Genomic DNA, 6,388 nt, shown 5'->3' with positions numbered 1-6,388 from the left:
ATTATTTTCAGCATGGCGAATGATCCAGCATGGCTATGCTTTTGGTTTCAAAATGAGAGCGAGATTATTAAACATAAGCAAGCAGAAGAGAAGAAAACCACAAGCAGATGACTAGAACATCAGAGCAGAACGCAGCAGATAAGAAAAGACTGAGATGTGTAGTCACACGTGGCTGGTTGGAGCCTCTGGTCAACAAATAAGGTCACAGGCAGAATTTCTTCCTGTAGTGAGACTTCCCACCACTGGCATCTAAAAAAAAAAATCACATATATTTGTTTCTTAAATTTTTATTTTAGATTTATTTTATGTGCACACGTGTTTTGCCTGCACTTCTGTGTACCATGTGTATGCCAATTGTCCACAGAGGTCAGAAAGGGGTTCCATCCCCTGGAACTGTAGTTATGTGGTTATGAGCTACCCACATGTGTGCTAGAAACCAAACCAGGCTCCCAAGGACATGGTAGCTTAACTCTTAAGCAATCTGTTGTCTTTTCCTCTTGCCTCAGGGACAGGGATGGGGCAGCCTATCCTTCCCCAGACAAGAGGTCTTGAAGGATACTTCTAGACAAACATACTTGGGCCTGAAGTGGAGGAGCTAAGCCCTCCTCCAAACCAGCTTTTTTTTTTTTTTTTTAGCTCAAACAGCATATAGCAATTTACTAAGGTAAATTATATGTAATAAGGTATATTGCAATGGGATTGCTTGTTATCATGGCATGTCAGCTAGTTTCTCCAGTGGAGACAAAGCAAGAGGGAAAAGCTACAAAGTTTTTAAAAATTACTGTCATACAGAAGCTTCGTGTCATAACTTCTGTCATATTTCGGTAGAAATGAGCCATGAGCACTTAAAGACAGGGAAATTAGACTCCCCCAACTCTCGACCCCTTCCTGTTCTTTCTGGTGCCAAGGACTGACCCTTAGCCTTGTAGAAGCTAAGCAAGTGAATGTCAGCTGCACTATATCCGCATCCCGTTTTATCTGAAGACAAAAGTCTCACTACATTCTCCAGGTTGCTTTGAATCTGAGTTCTTACTCAGCCTTTCTGTAATATATTTCAGGCCTGTACCTGATCTCCACTAGATTTCACTGTTTAAAGGGAGATGTAGCTAATAACTTGACCTATTTAAAATCACCACGCCCTGTTGGCTCATTTTTGATCTCTCTTTTCTGTTCTTGGTGGGATATAGGACTTTGGTTCTATTGAACCATCTTTCTACAAAGTTTTTTTTTTCATTTTTCAAAAAAAATATGGCTGCATATAATCCCTAGCATCAATCATTAACTCAGGCTCTGCTGGATCTCTTATAAACCCATAGGCTCTAGATCAGAAGTGTGGGCATTCTGACACGCACTCAGAAGATGTGGTGCCTTTGAAGGCCAAGCAGAAGTCAGCAGCCAACCAGTCCAAGGTGACACAGCTCAAACATGAATCCTTTGGCATCCCCCAATTGCAAGAACAAGATAAGCATTGTACGTGTCCATTCAACTAAATTCTGGTGGCTTTCAATAGGGCTTACTGAAGGCTGTGGTTCTGAGGCCACATTACATGGGTGGATTACACACTGCTACTAAGTAGACAAGTAGACAACCTTCCTGTCCTTAAGCTTTTGCATCTCTGACATAGAAAAATCTAAGTATCTTAGGTAAAGAGTTATCTGAAGATTTACCAAGCATGGACCACTTAGAATAGTGCCTTTCATGGGGTGAATATTCTGTAGGGTATATCTGCTTGTATATATTCTCTTTTTTTGTCTTGATTTTTCTTCAGCCAATTCAGCTGTAGAAATGTGGTAAACATTTCTCTGATATCTCTATTTAACCCATCCTTACATTATGTAAACTTCAAGTTTTGCATTCTAAGGATGCATCTTTCTGAGGTGGATCCATTTATTGTTTTTTTTCTGGCCATTGTTCGAGGTGGTGAAACTATATCTGTAAAGTAAGAAGTCTTAAAGGAATCAGAGTATTTGGGGCTATTGGACTCCAAAGAGATGCTCCTCTGGATGCTAGAACAGAGAAACTTGTAAACATAAGAGGATGCAAAGGCAGCATCAGCACCCAGCTGGAGAGAGATGATGCAGGCGCAATGAGTGTGGGAAGAACTCCACTCAGAGCTCAGTCCTCATTCAACACCAGAGAATCCACACTGGGGAGAAGCCATTATGACTGTGAGGAGGACTGTGGGAAGGCTTTAACCAGAAATCAGGCTTGAATGAACATCAGTGGAGCCACATTGGAGAGAAACCGCATCAAAGTTAGGAGTGTGGGAAAGCCTCCAGTGCCTGCCATATAGATGTAAATCATGTGGTAAGCCTTTCGGCCTTTGCTCACACCTTGTCTAGCATCAGCGAATACATAGCAGAGAGAAGCACTACCAGTGTAATGAGTGTTGCAAAGCCTTTATTCAGAATGCAAGGCGTTCCAGGCATCGTCATAGCCACACTGGTGAGAAACCTTCCCAGTGTAGTCAGTGCAATAAAAGCGTTAGTAGCCAGACACTCCTTATGAATCACAGAGAAACCACATTAGAGAGAGACTTTGTAAGTGTGACAAATGTGGAAAAGCCTTCAGTCAGCACTGATTTTTTTTGACAACACATACAGTTGCTGAATTAGATTAAGTCTGTGGACTTGTCGTCTTTGGATGTGAGGGGGTTCAGTAAAGAAACTGCCAAGTGGGATTGGGTGGGTAGGGGAGCAGGGCAGGGGGGGGGTATAGGAAACTTTCATAGCATTTGAAATGTAAATAAAGAAAATATCTAATAAAAAATACAAAAAAAAAAAAGAAAGAAAAGAATCAGGCTAAAATAAAAGAAAATATAGGGGGAAATCGTTAAGAGATTGGGCATATGTTAGCTATGACAATAAAAAGCTTGATTTTTCCATAGTATAAAAAATTAATAGATTGAACCTCATCAAATTTCAATACATTTTATGCTTCCAGACTTACCATTATAATAATGAAAAAACAAGCCAGAGAAAGGGAGAAAATGTTTGCAAATCACAGCTCTAATAAAGGGTGTGTATTTAAAAAAAAAGAAAGAAAGAAAGAAAGAAACTGCCAACATGACTACTGTATGATATGGTTAAATTTTTTTTTGTTGTTTGTTTGTTTTTCGACACAGGGTTTCTCTGTGTAGCCCTGGCTGTCCTGGAACTCACTTTGTAGACCAGGCTGGCCTCAATCAAACTCAGAAATCTGCCTGCCTCTGCCTCCCGAGTGCTGGGATTAAAGGCATTCAAGGCTAAAATTTTTACTGTAGGGGTGTGTGTGTGTGTGTGTGTGTGTGTGTGTGTGTGTGAGAGAGAGAGAGAGAGAGAGAGAGAGAGAGAGAGAGAGAGAGAGAGAATAGCCAGAGGCATCTGGAGGAGTCCAGAGCAGAGAAAGAACTAAACTGAACACAGTTAGCAGACTGGACATGGCCAGGGCTATCTATGAGAGAAGGGAGAGTAACCAGAGATAGAAAACACTGAGAGAGTATGATAAAGTATTCTTAGAAGTATGAGTAGCGGGAGAGGAGAAGCCTGAGCTCCATGGGGTTAGGCTAGAGGAGGAGGTGAGAAGGGCAGGATTCTAGCCTGGACTCTGACTTGTGTTAACAGCTGCTTGTGATACTGAGGATGCCTGGAGGCCAGCATGGGCTTTGTCATGCTGATAGGCACCACAGGGAGCCCTGTGCCCCTTCTGCCAGAGATAAGGGGAATGACTCCTTTTGGCACATGGGAACCGGTTTCACAAGTTCCTGAGGAATACTGGCATTTATCTAATTTTCTGAACTCTTATAGTACAATTTATGCTCATTTCTGAATATTTTGAATGCAGGGCTTTCCTGGCATCTTCACATCCACCCTGGTGAGAAACCTTCCCAGTGTAGTTAAAGCGTTAGTAGCCAGACACTCCTTATGAATCACAGAGAAACCACATTAGAGAGAGACTTTGTAAGTGTGACAAATGTGGAAAAGCCTCCAGTCAGCACTGATTTTTTTTTTTTTTTAAAGAACACATACAGTTGCTGAATTGGATTAATTCTGTAGACTTGTCATCTTTGGATGTGAGGGGGTTCAGTAAAAAACTGCCACCACGACTACTCCATGATTAAATGGTTAAAATTTTTACTGTAGATAAGAGAGAGGAGGGGGAGGGACCTGACAATCCTCTAAATGGAGCCATTTTGGAAAATAAGATTTCAAGTGATCTATTATGTTCTAATTTTTCCATTAATTAATTTATTCATTTTAACATCTGATTCCAGCCCCAGCCCACCCCTATTTCACCCCTCCTACATCCCCCTTCTCCTCTGAGAAGGGAGAGCCCCACGCCCAAGCCTGGGTACTAACCCTCCCTGGCACATCAAGTCACTGGTGGAGTAGGTACAGACTCTCACACTGATGCCAGACAAACGCAGCCCAGTTAGGGGAACAGGATCCACAGGCAGGCAACAGACTCAGGGACAGCCCACCTCCCACTCCAGTTGTTGGAGGACCCATTTGAAGACCAAGCTGCACATTTGCTTCCATGTGTGTATTGGGGCCTTGGGGCCTAGGTCCAGCCCATGTATGCTCTTTAGTTGATGGTTCAGACTCTGGAGGTCCCCCCAAGGATCTAGGTTAGTTGACTCTGTTGGTTATCTTGTGGAGTCCCTAATCCCTCCAAGTCCCTCAGTCCTTCCCCCAGCTCTTCCGCAAGACTCCCTGAGCTCCATCTAATATTTGGCTGTAGGTCTCTGCATTTGTTTTGGTCAGCTGCTGGGTGGAGCCTCTCAGAGGACAGTTATGCTAGGCTTCTGTCTGCAAGCATAACAGAGTATCATTAATTGAGTCAGGGCTTGATTCTTACCATTTTGTTGTTGTTGTTCTTGTTGCTTGTTTGCTTTGGGAAGAGTTGTTCTCGAAAAACCAGATATTTGTGTCTTTTGGATCTTCTGTCTCTGGATCTTCCAGTCAGCTTTCTTATTCTCAATTTTTTGGTTCATCTCTAATGATTTCCCTTAAAATACCAAATCTTGAAATAAATTTGAATAGAAAAGTTGTTCTTAATTATATTGAATATTGAACAACTATAAGTATTTGTATGCATTTTGTAAAGATAGGGTGAGTTTAAAAAAATAATATAAAGTTGGGTATTTTTCTATAAGACACACATGGACTTCATGCTTTGAGGTTAAGAATTACCCATCTTTACACAGTAAATCATTGCTATGGTCTCCCTTAACAATGTGATGGGTGCAGACTGACAATTGGGGATTGAGAGGAAGTTCAAGGATTCTGGAGTCAGCTGAAGCAAAAAGGGAGTGAAGAACTGGGGACACGGAGATGTAGAGAATGGGAGACAACACAGGTGTGGCTTTTCCAGGGAACTTTCATTTCATACCCTCAAACCCAGAGACTTATATTTTAAGGATCTACATTATTTCTCATGGGTCTAAAGTGTTTTTTTTTTTTTAAACTCTAGAGAGATTTAGACAAAGTAGACAAAGTCCGGATTAGAGTGGGTTCCCATGCTGTGCCTGTGGTGGGTGCCTATAGTCTCTGTCCTCAGAAGGCTGACGTAAGAGCATTGCTTGAGTCTGTGGGTGCAAGACCAGCCTAGGCCACACTGTCACCTTATCTAAGAACCATGCAAGATCAAAACAGTTCTCTCATATGCATATGATTTTACTACTTACTAAATGAAAGCAGGGTGGGGGTAGCAAGGTGGCTCATCCAGTAAACGGAGCTGGCCACCAAGCCTGGTGACCTGAGCTCAGTCCAGAGGCCCACAAGCTTGACAGAGACTACTGATCCCACAAAGTTGTCCTCGGACCTCCACATGCATGCTGTAGTGCACATGCTCATACATATACACTATGTACAAACACACTAATCATTTTAGTGTTTTTTCAATGGAAAAAAAACTAGGAAATTTAGAACTGATGAGATGTGTTTGCTTATTTTTATATAAATCATTAAATAATAACCACAGAAATGATGTTGAATCCTCCTTGCCTTTAGTTTAATCTACCCCTACAAATCTTCAGCATGATGGAGTCATAGTTCACTTGCTCCAAATGTCTCTCACTGGATGAGTAACCACTGATGACCTCAATCTAGACTCATGCATCTTAGGAGACTTTAACATGGGTTTTATGTCCAATCACCTTATACTTGCTTTCTTCTCAGGATAACTGTTACACAGATTGCTTCATTACTTTCCTCTCTCTGACTTCTCCCAACTCATAACATTTTCTTCAGTATTCAAAGGCACAGCTACACACACATACACACACACACACACACACACACACACACACACACACACAGAGCAATTTTCATGTCTGGCCCTGTCTCAACTATATACATACAGTGTGATCCAGCTGAAATATTTACTCCCTTATACCTATATCCTGCTA

At 41.7% G+C, this 6,388-nt stretch overlaps 1 pseudogene; it reads left to right on the top strand.

Annotated features, from left to right (window-relative positions):
• The first annotated feature begins 1,862 nt into the window (after positions 1–1,862).
• On the top strand, positions 1,863–2,591 carry LOC147001065 (uncharacterized; annotated as a pseudogene).
• Positions 2,592–6,388: the final 3,797 nt, after the last annotated feature.

This window comes from Mus caroli, unplaced genomic scaffold (genome assembly GCF_978045245.1).
Source record: "Mus caroli unplaced genomic scaffold, Mus_caroli_1 scaffold_15, whole genome shotgun sequence".
Taxonomy (NCBI): Eukaryota; Metazoa; Chordata; class Mammalia; order Rodentia; family Muridae; genus Mus; species Mus caroli.
Note: the sequence above shows the minus strand (reverse complement) of the source record. Positions and strands in the feature narration are given on the sequence as shown.